This window comes from Bos indicus x Bos taurus, chromosome 9 (genome assembly GCF_003369695.1).
Source record: "Bos indicus x Bos taurus breed Angus x Brahman F1 hybrid chromosome 9, Bos_hybrid_MaternalHap_v2.0, whole genome shotgun sequence".
Classification (NCBI taxonomy): domain Eukaryota; kingdom Metazoa; phylum Chordata; class Mammalia; order Artiodactyla; family Bovidae; genus Bos; species Bos indicus x Bos taurus.
Window position 1 is genome coordinate 10,498,124 of NC_040084.1, and position 13,733 is coordinate 10,511,856.

Here is a 13,733-nt window from a genome sequence, read left to right on the forward strand (position 1 = left end):
GGAACTGGGGGCCCTGTCCTACAGTGGTGTTGGCGGAGTGAACAGCTGACATAGACTTAGCTCATCCAGCTGGGGTGGCTTTGGGTGGCTTGGTAGAGATGGTGGGGCTATGGGCCTCTGTGCACCCTGGAGTACTGGAACAATCGTGGAGGATTGAAGCAAGGACAGTCAGGCTCAGAACGGTGAAGGGACTGCAGAAGTCACTCCATGACTGATAGGGATCAGTGCCGGGGCAGCTGTTTTCACTCGTGCTTCTGTTTCCATGATTCATTGTTCTGCTTCGCTCCAGAAGTTTCTCTGAATGCTTGCTTCTTGACTCATACTGACATCAGACAGCAGTTGACGTTTCTCTATCCTCACGCAATCGGTTTGTGTGAGGAACCGCCCTGGCTGTACTTTGTCAGCTCCGTCTTAGGCTCCCAGTCACACCCCCTCGTCTCTGCAGCACTGAGCTAGCTTTAGCCTAACTCAGGAGGGATGTGCCCATGACAGGTGGGTCCCCACTAACCTTTACCTTTGCTCTCATGTGACATGAAAACTGGACAGGTGCCTTTTGCTGACGCAGATGGTCAATGATTATGAGACCCCTCAGGAAGAGGAGCAGCCCCCAGTTCCCTTTGCTGCAGACATGTGTCTCTCTAGTGGATTCGGACTGTAACTTTGGCCCCTTCAAGTCCCCTGTACCCTTTCTGTAGGTGCAGAGTTGCAGCTGCTGATGCATTGTCATCCGCCTGATCCTGCCTGTAGGTAACTTCTCCATGATAACCTTCATGGCTATACTTTATGGAGTTGCCTGCTCCCTTTTCTCAAAGTTCTTTCTCCCAGTTCAGGGGATATTATTCAACACTGCCCAACAGTTTCCCACCCTGACCCCATATCAGTCAGTGTCAGAACTCATTATACGTATTTCAGCTGGAAGAGATTTCACACGAGGAATTGGTGTCAACAGTGTTGAAAGGCCTGACAGAGTGGAAGATGGACTAATGAAGGGTCAGTGATGACAGCAAGTCACTCCCAGCCTTGGCTGGGGAACCCCAGGGAACAGGCAGTGTTGCCAGACGTGGGCGGATGCTCACAGGAGTCACTGCTGTAGGCTGGGAGCCACTCCACTGCAAAACCCCTTGTCTGCTGCTGCAGCCACGGAAGGCTATGGAAGGCACAGCTGGCTGGCTGGCTGTGTCCGGTTTGTGAGGCTGGACCTACGGACGATGTGAGAACAGCAGCCACCAGCCAGCGTCTGCAAGGCTGGGGAAGCCTAAGGTCACCCACAGCTGTCAGAAGCAGAATTGTAAAAAAAGGTTCCTTTTCCTTCAGCTTTCCAGTCTCCTCTATCACCTCTTTTTGGAAGAACCTGTCCAGAGAAGTCATCTGGCTGAGAAATCTGGGAAATTTAAGTGTTTTAACCCCAGAATATGAAAAGGTAGAAAGGAGTCTGAGAGCAAAATGGGCAAATGAAGGTCACATGCCCCGTCCCCCCACGTCTTTGGTATGATGCCAGTTCTCTGCTTTCTCCACCCATGAAATGATGATGACAGGTTAAGTTCAAATATCAGTGCAACTTAAATTTTATAACCTAATGAGAGCAGTTTCAGCATAAATAAGATTTCTGGATGTTTCTTTAGGTCAGTATTTTCTATAGTATACTTCACAGAATACATCCTAAGAATGGGTCTCTTGGGCAAATGAGTTTGGGAAACTCTGCACTTTATAACCTGTTCTTGGAATGTCACACTTCATATTAGCACATGAAAGCCTCTGAGAAATCCATTAGTCTCCAATAGAATTTGACATTTTTGACTTTGCAATTGATATGCATTAGGGAAAGAAAATGGTCACAGTCCCTGCCATCTGGAATTTACAAGGAAGAGGCAGGGAACACAGTCAGCAGAGAAACGTGCATGCGTGTGTGTGTGTGCGCACGTGTGCGTGCGTGTGTAATTTAGGTAAGTGTTATGAATGAAACAACTAGGATGTGGTGATAGAAAACATTATAGAGGGGAATGGGCCCAATTAGACTGTATGGTCAGGGCACACATCAGGGAAATGACATTTAAGCTGTGACCTTAAAGAGCAGATGGAACAGACACAGGGTAACTTAGTAGCCCACATCAGAAAGCTGTTCTTGAACCCTAAGGCGATCTGTACAGAAATTGAGACTGCCCATCTGAAAACATTTGTAATGATTTGATAGACTACCTTGATGTCTGTTCAACCTAAAACCAAAACGTCTTTATAATTTTTCTCTGGTATTCAATTTTTACTATATTTTATAAAATAGAATTCCACAATAGACTGAGGAGACGAGATCTGATCCTTGTTTTTCAGTCGCTAATTCACAGTGTGTGATTTAAGATGCTCTGCTTTAGTGGAAGTACCCTGTGATTCCTGATGCCCTGAAGAAGGAAAGAAGCAACTGAGTTTCAGGAACTGAGAGGAGGCTCATGACTGGGTGTGTAGTTGTGTGCAGAGCCTTGAGGACGAAAATAAATAAAAAGTGACTGGGTTTTATTCTAAGTACAGTGGGAAGTTACTGAAGAATTGGCAACAGATGCATGATACGATTTAGATTTTTAAATAATCATTCTAACTGCCATATACAGAGTGAGCTGAAGTAAAGAGTACGAAACAGGATGATCAGCTCGCAAGCCTTCACAAGTTTCCAGGAGAGGCTCTGGCAGCAATGGACAGGAGAGGGTGACTGGGGAGAACGGGATGAGGGGTGGCACAAGCATTCTTGTGGAGCAGAAGCTGGGGGAGAGCGGGATGGGCCGGGCACAGGAGGGCGAGGAGAAGTGAAGGCTGGAGGTGTCCACGCAGGGTCGTCAGGGCTGCCTTTTCATTCCATGGCTGTTGGGACTAGATGACACCACAGAGAATGCGGAGAGTCGAGGCTGCAGGACTGAAGCCTAGAGAGGCTCTTGGGACTTTCTAAGGCCCCTGGCAATCTAGCTTAAGGAGAACTGCTGCCCCAAGGGCACAGTTGATCCCTAGACATTCGGATATGTATCTTGGCACCTCTGACATGACTTCTATTCAGTAAATTTTCTGAGGAAATCTACCATTTAAGAGGTCATGGTGGGGGTGGGGAGTGGGGTGGTGGCGCGTCATAAAAGAAAAAAGTCAAACAAGACCTTTTGGAGTTTGCTTTATGGAAGGATATCCAAGACATGAACAAAAGCATAAGACAGATCTGATCAGTGCTTTGAGAGCTATAAAGCACCGTGGGAATCTGCAGAGCTGTAACTGGGAAGCTTTGTGAAGGAGGTTGCATTGAGGCACATGAATCTGAATCAACAAAGGTAGATAATATGTATATATACACATATCTGTGTGTGTAACATAGTTCAGTTGCTCATTTGTGTCCAACTCTTTGCAACCCCATGGACTGCAGCATGCCAGGCCTCCCTGTTCATCACCAGCTCCCGGAGTTCACTCAAACTCATGTCCATAGTGTCGGTGATGCCATCCAACCATCTCATCCTCTGTCATCCCCTTCTCCTCCTGCCTTCAATCTTTCCCAGCATCAGGGTCTTTTCAAATGAGTCAGTTCTTCACATAAAGTGGCCAAAGTATTGGAGTTTCAGCTTCAGCATCAGTCCTTCCAATGAATATTCAGGACCGATTTCCTTTAGGATAGACTGGTTGGATCTCCTTGTTGTCCAAGGGACTCTCAAGAGTCTTTTTCAACATCACAGTTCAAAAGCATCAGCTTTCTTTATAGTCCAACTCTCATATCCATACATGACTACTGGAAAAACCATAGCTTTGACTAGATGGACCTTTGTGGGCAAAGTAATGTCTCTGCTTTTTAATATGCTCCAGTACTCTTGCCTGGAAAATCCCATGGACGGAGGAGCCTGGTGGGCTGTAGTCCATGGGGTCGAGAAGAGTCGGACACGACTGAGCGACTTCACTTTCACTTTTCACTTTCACGCATTGGAGAAGGAAATGGCAACCCACTCCAGTGTTCTTGCCTGGAGAATCCCAGGGACGAGGGAGCCTGGTAGGCTGCCATCTATGGGGTTGCACAGAGTCGGACACGACTGAAGCGACTTACCAGCACCAGGTTGGCTATAGCTTTTCTTCTAAGGAGTAGACATCTTTTAATTTCACGGCTGCAGTCACCATCTGCAGTGATTAACCCCATACATACATACTTATGATGAAGATACACATTTTACATGTATGTGTATATAAGCACGTTTATGCTTATTCTATATTTTATTGGTCTGTCTGTAATATTTTGGTCTATCTAGCTATCTTTCAATCCCGTTTCAGCCCTATACCAATACAACAGAGTTTATTCCTTCTCTGACATTTAGAAACCTGGTGCTCAGGGTTTACAGTACAATTTGCTTTTTTATTCAAGCTCCTACTCTAGCTCACACAAAGTAGGTTCAGAATTGCTAACTCATAACTCCATGAGGAGCACATTTACTAACTAGAATACTTTTTTGTTTTTAGCCTTAATAGTATTCAATCAAAATGCTGCTTTCCAAAGCTATTGGGTTGGGTCCTTCCTTCCCCACCTGAATTAGGTAGTGATGTTACATATTCATAGGTTAGATAAGTAACATTTGTTAGGGTTTGTATTCCATTTAGAGGTGCCCCATACACCCTGCTATCTTTTTATTTAGAATAAACTTCACTCGTCATGGTGTCTAATTCTCTGGGTTTGACAGATGCTTCAATCCAGCCATCCACCACCACAAGCATGAGGCAGGGTAATTCATGCTGTCCCCACAAAGTTCCCTTGGCTGCCTCTGTGCAGACAAGCACGGCCCCACCTCCGGCCCGAAGCAGTCACACTTCTATTTTCTGTCTCTGGGCCATTTCCAGAAAGTTACAAAATTAGAGTCATAGACTCTATGACCTTCGGAGTCTGATTGCTTTCACTGGCAAATATATGGGAGAGTAATCAGTGTTGTCACCATAGTGAATAGTTCAGTCCCTTCACCTGCTGAACAGGTGACACACCTTGGTCTTCCATTCACAGATGAGAAATCATTTGGGGTGATTCTGAATAGAGGTAGGAGAGGTGTTTGTGTGGACACGAGTTCCCAGGTCTCTCGGGTAAATACCTAGGGGATTTATTTGGGTTGGCCAAAACGTTCATTCTGGTTTTGGAAAAACCCGAACCAACTTTTTGCCCAACCTAATAATATTTTCTTCCTCTTTGTGTTTCAGTTTATGTAATATCTGCTGATCACTCATCAAGTTCACTGATTTTTTTGTTAAGTTTACTGACGAGCCCACTGAAGGCATCTACTGTGGCTTCATTTCTGTGGTTTGCGTTTCAGTGGGTTGATTCTTATACTTCTCATCTCTCCGCTGACCTGACCCCTCAGATCTTGCATGCTGCCCTCCTCTCCTCTTAGAGCTTTTTCACATTACTCAGAGTTATTTTAAATCTCCATCAGGTAGTTCTCACATATCTCCATACCTGAATCTTGTTCTGTTGATTGCTTTAATTTTTGACCGGGTGTTGTCTGTTCTCACCTTTCCGCATGCCTCATAATTTTTTGTTGAAAGCCAGACACCTTGTTTAGGACTCTTGAGATGAGAAAAATAGCTTGGAACTCTTGAGAGTCCCTTGGACAGCAAGGAGATCAAATCAGTAGATCCTAAAGGGAAACTACCCTGAATATTCATTGGAAGGACTGATGCTGAAGCAGAAGCTTCAATACTTAGGCCACCTGATGCAAAGAGCTGACTCACTGGAAAAGACCCTGATGCTGGGAAAAATTGAAAGTGGGAGGAGAAGGGGATGACAGAGGAGGAGATGGTTGGATGGCATCACTGACACAATGGATGTGATTTCGAGCAATCTCCAGGAGATAGTGAAGGACAGGGAGGCCTGGCGTGTTGCAATCCACGGGGTTTCAAAGAGTCGGACATGACTGAGCAACTGAACAAAAACAAAAATGCCTAGGAATGTGTGCACATGTCCTCCTGCTAGAATTTCAGCTGTGTGACTTTGAGTTGGGCTTGGATGAGCCTAAGATTCCCTCCTTGGTGTGCCCACAGGCATCAGACACCTTAGTGACTTCTCACGTTTCCATCGAGGGCAAGTTGCTGATAGTTTTTGCTCGATGTTTTGTTTGCTCACCCTCTGCCCTCGGTCCCCCTTTGCACTGCCCCTTGGGGAGGGTCTGTCTGCAGCCTCAGGCCCTCTTCCAGCAGCAGCCCATCCCTCAGGTTGTGAGCCTGGTGGTGGGGGAGGAAGTTCTTTGCTGTGACACCTCCGTGTTCGACAGGCACAGTATCTGGGGCTGTGGTTTCCATAGTGCTCAGCCACATGGTGATCCTTTATCCCGAAGGAATTCTCAGGCCTTGCCCAGGCTTAGGGTAACTACCTCCTCTCAGTCTGCAGGGACTTCCCCAGTCTTAGTGCTGAAGACCCCGTGTCTGTCCAAGGTGAACTGAAACTAGGGGTGGAAGGATTATTTTCTGTTCCTTTTCTCCACTGCAACAGTTTTTCACCCACAACCTATGGGTGACAACATTTGCTATCTGACTCTCTTGGGGGTTTCCTGGTGGCTCAGATGGTAAACAATCTGCCTGCCGATGCAGGAGACTGGGGTTTGATCCCTGGGTCAGGAAGATCCTCCAGAGAAGGGAACGGCTACCCACTCCAGTGTTCTTGCCTGGAGAATCCCATGGACAGAGGAGTCTGGAGGGCTACAGTCCACGGGGTCGCAGAGTCCTTAAGGCTTTTGTTGCCCAGGCGAGATGAGGGAGAAAGGTCCTGGTAGGGTGGTTTTACTCCTCCAGCAGAGACTGCTGTTCTGGTTGTCAGACCTCCACGACCAGGGTGCTTTCTCAGTCCCCTCTGAGGTCCATGGAGAAGAGCCTGCAAAAGTGCAAGCCCTCCTCCACTTGCAGTTTTCAGAGGCTCCACGTCTCTCACCAGCTCACACTCAGCCTGTACCAGTTTGCCGGCTGGTCTGGCTGAGGGTCTGGTTGTGTCTGCTCTGGGGAAACAGTGGTCATGGCTCACCCCTCCAGGAGAAGCCTGTTAATCTCTAGGTTTGGGCCTCGTTGGTGGCCTGCAACCTCAGCTCTCAGATGGGTTCTAGAAAAGTGATGGACTTAACAATCGTTTTGACAGTTTTAGTTTTTGTCATGAGCGCTGAAGAAGTGACATTCTTTTAAGTGCTCTACGTCCCTGAGCCCAATCTTTGGTTTATAACAGTTGTACTAATGCAAACATTTCAGTTGTACACACACTGCACGCACAGACTCCACTCACTCAGTTCATCACGGCCGTGGGTTGGCGAGTGGACCCGTCATTGGCCTCCATCAGGCATGTCCATCTCGAAGCAGGCAGGTTTGGCTGCAGTTTCACTGGATGATCCTGAAGAAGAGTCCTATCCATGTCTCTTTTACATGCTGACCAGGAAGACTGTGGAAGGTTCTTTGGCATCTAGAAAACAGTCACCATGGTGATGGCCTCTCTCTCAGTATATTAGGGCCTGTTTTTTCCCCCACAAATTCGATTTACATTGTTTATTTAGTTTAGTCGCTGCAGTAGATTAATTCAGATGTATTCAATAAATACATACTGAATGTCTTACAAAGAGTAAGGTGTATTAGAGATATGAAGTATATATTGAGTTTTTATGGAAAATCTTGATATCTTCCTTTTGGGGATCAAGGGTGGTATTTTGTGATTTTCAACTCTGTGCAAATCTCTGTATTGGGAAGACTTGTAGAAGAAAATTCATAGAAATTTTTCCGCTATCTGTATCACCTGGTACTAAACACATTTATTTTTTAAATAGAAAAACATTCTAAATAACCTAAATAACAATTGAGATGGCACTAGAATTATATGTAGGCACAAAATTTAAGTTTTTATTATTTTTATTGCTATTAAAATTCTGTTAAACCATAAAAATAACCACAAAAATAAAAACCATAAAATAACTCTTTTGCTATACACCTCTATGTATTTTAATTCGTGTTTGTGTGTGTGTGCATAGTCATATCTGACTCTTTGTGACCTCATGGACTGTAGCTGGTCAGGTTTCTCTGTCCAAGGGGTTTTTCCAGAAAGAATACTGGAGAGGGTATTCTTGATCAAATTGGTGTCTCCTATGATCAAATTGGTGTCTCCTGTGTCTTCTGCATTGCAGGCAGATTCTTTAACACTGAGCTACCAGGAAAGCCCTAATACATGTATAGATTCAAATAATCACTAACCCAATCAAGACAGAGAACAATTCTATAACCGCCAAAGCTTCTCTAATATTAATACAATCTCTACACACCACTTCCCTCACCCCTAGCTCCTGCAGCTCCTCATCTGTTCTTCCTTCCTGTGAAAACAGGGAAAAAGTTATTGATCACTAAGTTGTGTCTGACTCCTTATAACCCCATGGACTGTAGCCTGCCAGACTCCTCTATCCACAAAATTCTCCAAGCAAGAATCCTGGAATGGGTTGCCATTCCCTTCTCCAGGGGATCTGTCCAACCCAGGGATCGAACCTGCATCTATTATGTCTCTTGCAATGGCATGTGGGTTCTTTACCACCCACGTGGAATATTACTCATTGTGGAGTAATTTACAATGGAATATTCACAACAGAGTATTCATAAAAATGAATGAAATCGGCTCATACGAAGAGATGTGTATGGACCTACAGACTACCATACAGAGTGAAGTAAGTCAGAAAAAGAAAAACAAATATTGTATATTTTCACATGTAAGTGGACTCTGAAAAAATTGGTATAGACAATCTTATTTACAAATAAATAGACACAGATGTAAAGAACAAAGGTATGCGTACCAAAGGGGAACGTGTGGGGTGGGATGAATTGAGAGATTGAGATAGTCATATTTACACCACTGATACCGTGTATAAAATAGGTAACTAATGAGGAACTACTGGATACACAAGAAACTCTGTCCATTCAGTGGGAAGGAAATCCAGAAAAGAGGGGATAAATATGTACATATAGCTGATTCACTTTACATATAGCTGATTCACTTTGCTATACAGTAGAAACCAATGCAATGTCATAAAGCAACTATACCCCAATAACATTTTTAAAAGATTGGTGATTGTGAATAAAGTTGCTAGCTTTTTTTTTTTTTTTCCCTGTGAATATGTGTTTATTTCTCTAGGTTAAATGGGATTGCTGGATCATATGGTAAGTGTGTTTTTAACTTTATAAAAAACTGCCAGCTGGTTTCAGAGTGCCTGGGTCATTTTGGATCTCCATCAGCAATATGTGAGAGCTCCAGCTGCTCTGTATCCTCAATACTTGGTATTGTCAGTGTTTTGTTTTTTTGCTACTTTCCCAAGTAGGTAGGTGGCTTCCCAGGTGGCGCCAGTGGTAAAGAACCCACCTGCCAATGCAGGAGACATAAGAGACGTGGGTTCGATCCCTGGGTCAGGAAGATCCCCTGGAGGAGAGCATGGTAACCCATTCCAGTATTCTTGCCTGGAGAGTCTCATGGACAGAGGAGCCTGGCGGGGTTTGGTCCATAGGGTCACAAAGAGTCAGACCCAACTGAAATGACTTAGCACATATGCATACATGTAATGGTATCATATTGTAATTTTAATTTGCATTTTCATAAATGGCTAATGTTATGGAACATTTTTTTTTTATGTGCTCATATGTCTTTTGGCCATCTGTATATTTTCTCTGGTGAAGTGCCTATTCAAGTATTTTGCCCATTTAAAAAATTGTGGTTCTTTTCTTATTGTTTAATTTTGAAGGTTCTTTATATATCCCATAGACAAGTAATTTTTTGATATATGATTTGCTAACATTTTCCTCCAATCTGTAGCTTGTCTCTTAATTCTCCTAACAGAATCACTTTCAGAGTAAAGTTTTAAATTTTGACCAAAAATAATTCATGGCTTTTAAAAAGTTTTATGAATTGTGCTTTTGGTTTCACACCTAAAAATTCATTGACTAACCCAAGGTGTCCGTGAGAAGACAAATGGACCAAATCTCTCAGCTTGAATGACAGATAAAGACAGGTCAACAAAGTCAAGAGCCCATCTTAGCCAGATGAGCAGGAAATAAGGATCTTTAAATGGACTCTCAGGGATGATTATTCTGGCAATGATATACTCCATGGGTTAGAAGAAGGGGCATGTGTAGAATGGTAAAGAGCAACTGAGAGACTATTAAATCCAGGCTTGCAGGGTCTGGAGCTTAAACTAGCATTGTGACAATGGGTTATGGAAACATAAAGGAATAGATGGAGAGGGCAAGCATTTTAAAGTGAAAAATGAACCCAATATGAAGATTTATCAGTATGAGAAATAAGCATGAACTAATCAAGTATGAGGCCAAGATTTTTAACTTGGGTGAGAAGTTAAGACAGTCTGTGGTTTCAGAAAAGAAAGGTCATGAGTTTAAATTAGGATGTCTTGAACAGGGCTTGTGGGTCATTCATTTTTGTGTCCCAGCCCCTAGTACAGCACCTGATACTCAACACTTGTTCTTCAGATAAATGTCGCTGAGAATTTGAGACGGTGGAAAGTATCCCATAGGATTATGTTCTCGTCATTCAAAGGTACAGAAGTATAGGATGGTCTTGGGGTCTAGAGACATAGCAATCATGCATAATATGTCAGTTAGGGTATTGTGATATACACAGTGACATGAATTACATGTTCATTACATTGCTCCTCTTGAGAAGTACACGTTCAGTGCAAATGGCAGTGAATGGGGCACAAAATGTAGCCTTTTCATCAACGCATGTGTTCCTGTCATACCTCTCCCTAGATTTGTGTCTCTGGTTTTCATAAACAAACCTGTAACTTACTCAGGAAGAAGTGATCAGTAGAGTTCAACTTGTGAAAAATTTAAAAAAAAATTAAATACCAGCTTTCTTTCTCTACTTTTGAAACAACAATAGAACCCTCATGAGAAGACAAAGGTGAAGGTATATAACAGTGGCCCTCAGCAGAGAGGTCAGATTTTTTGAGCTGATGTTGTGACAGCTGATGACTTTCTTAAGGGAGTGGGTATAAGGAGAAAAGAGTCAGCAGCCAAGGAAAGGCTGGGAGGTTGAGGAGAGCCTGGACAGGGGGGATCCTGAACACTGGTAAAGATGGAGCAGGTCACACCAGTGGTCACTGCAGCAAGCAGAATGACTTGTCACAGAGATTTCAAAACTTATTGCAGTGACTTCTTCCAGTTTTGGTGGAATGGTGGGGAATGGAATACCACCTAGGAGGGAGTGAATCATGAGGACGTGGAAACATGTGCATTTGTGGAGGGGTTTGGTAGTGAATGGAAGGTGAAGACCGGGATGGTATCCACAGCAGCATCTGCTTAAGTCTATGACTTTTTTTGAAGCTGAGGAAGACCTGTGTGTGTGTGTGTGTGTGTGAGTGAGAGAGAGAGAGAGAGAGAGAGCCAGTAAAGTGGGAGAGACTGACAATCTTGGAAGAAGAGTGGGAGAAATTAAATCAAGGTCCCCTAGGACTTGGCAGGAAGGAGATTGCAACATTCTATTTTCTACCTCAATTTTCACCTCTGTCTTTGTAACCAAACTGTAAAACTGTTAGAGCATTTACATTCTTCTGAAGGACTACTGAAATACTGTAGGATATAACTGACTTAATAAATGGAATTAACACTTCAAGATCGATTTCCTCTATTGAGTTTACCCAGGTTTGCTTCTTCTCACCTTTTTTATTTTTATTTTATTTTTTAACTTTACAATATTGTATTGGTTTTGCCATATATCAACATGAATCCGCTACAGGTATACACGTGTTCCCCATCCTGAACCCTCCTCCCTCCTCCCTCCTCCCTCCCCGTACCATCCCTCTGGGTCCTCCCAGTGCACCAGCCTCAAGCATCCAGTATCGTGCATCGAACCTGGACTGGCGACTTCTTCTCACCTTAAAACAGTTCATGTAATATTCTGCCACCATCAATTAATATTCTTTAAGAAACTCCTGTATCAGGGGTTAAAGACAGTGGAGGCTGACTGGTGTCTACCATAAATTCCTAGGAATGACATATTACTTATTATGGTAGAACTTTGAAAATGCTGTCTTGGGAATTATTCCATATAGATTTCCATGACTCCTAAGTGCAAGCCCAGAAATCTATTACACTCTGAGATTTTTTTTTGTTCCTTCTATCTTACAAAACATAAAAGAAGAAATTAAAGAAGAAAGTTTCCACTTAAATGGATTGTTAGATGAAGTGCTACATGAATAGGAGGTTAGTCACGACTGATGATTAGTGCCATTACTTTGGGAGGAAAAATGACAGGATGGTGTAATAATTATTTTAAAATTTAAAAATACATTTAAAAATATTAAGCAGTTGTGGTTCATTGGTCCTTGGGGTCAGACTGGGCTCTGTGATCCCTCCAGGGATTTCTGAATGATCAACCTATAGCAAGACACATTAAATGTTTATGCCTTGTTTAATTTTTGTTATACTTTTGAAAATCAAAATAAAAATCACTCCTTTGTGTGTTTTGTAATGGCAAAGATATCATGCCATTACAATCACAGTGTGTGAATGGATTGTAGTGAAGGTGTTGAATGACTGTTGAAATCCATGAACCGTTAAGGGTTCCCAATGAGAAGGAGACCAGTGAGCTATCTTTGTATTAATACTCTATTTGTTAACAAGTTTTGATGAAAGTCATAGATATCAGTTTGAAGGAACATGCTGTTACTGGGTTAGTCTTGTTTGTTCATTAACCTAATAATTCATCAGAGAACTTTTAAAAGTGCCTGTAATATGTCACCTACTGTGAAGGGCTCTGAGGAACAAAAATATCAACCCATTGCAATTTGCTGCCTTTTATTAGAAATAATACCTGGGGCAACAATGGTGTATTTTCAAGAACTTAGAAACTGAGCTTTCCTCTGAGAACCACATTTTGATTCAGCATTAAATAGTTTTGGGTTGAAATGAGCAATTACCACAAAGACTAAGACTTCTGAGGGAGTCTGTCCCAATCAAAGTGTTCACATACACAAGAGAGGCTGACAGTCAGCCTGTAAGGAGCTGAAAACTGAGACAGTCATGACTGCCACCCCCAGGAGTCCTGCCCTTTCCCAGCCACCTTGGAACTCCCCAAACCCAGCAGCTGGCAGGGCAGGGGGCCTCCAGCCCTCCTGCAGGCATTCAGCTTGGCTAGAGCCCGTTTGAATGGGTCCTGAGAGACTTCCCTGGTGGTGCTAGTGGTAAAGAACCCACCTGCCAAGGCAGGAGACACAAGAGATGCGGGTTGGATCCTTGGCTTGGGAAGATTCCCCTGGAAGAGGAAATGGCAATGCATTCCAGTATTCTTGCCTGGAAAAACCCATGGACAGAGGAGCCTGGTGGGCTACAGTCCATAGGGTCGCAAAGAGTCAGACACAACTGAAGCCACTTAGCACACGCACACATTAGAGACTTGGAATAGCCTCCCTGAATAATCCAACCTATGAACAGTGGATCATTCGATCACTGATGGATCTTCAGATAGAACCAGAGTCCCAGAGGCACAGAGACCTAACGGAACAGTGCCTGGACTAGGTGTCCCGCCGTGCCCCCATCACACACAAGAAGAGGCTTCAGACTTTGAATCCAATACGCAGTGTCCCTGTCCTGATTCATGCTCATTCCCTCTGTAAGTGCTGGCTGCTATGACAAAACAAGCCTCAACAAGACTCTTGTTTCTCACAGTTCTAGAGGCTAATAAGTCTGAGATCAAGGTGTGACTTGAAACCTGGTGGGGGTCTACTTCT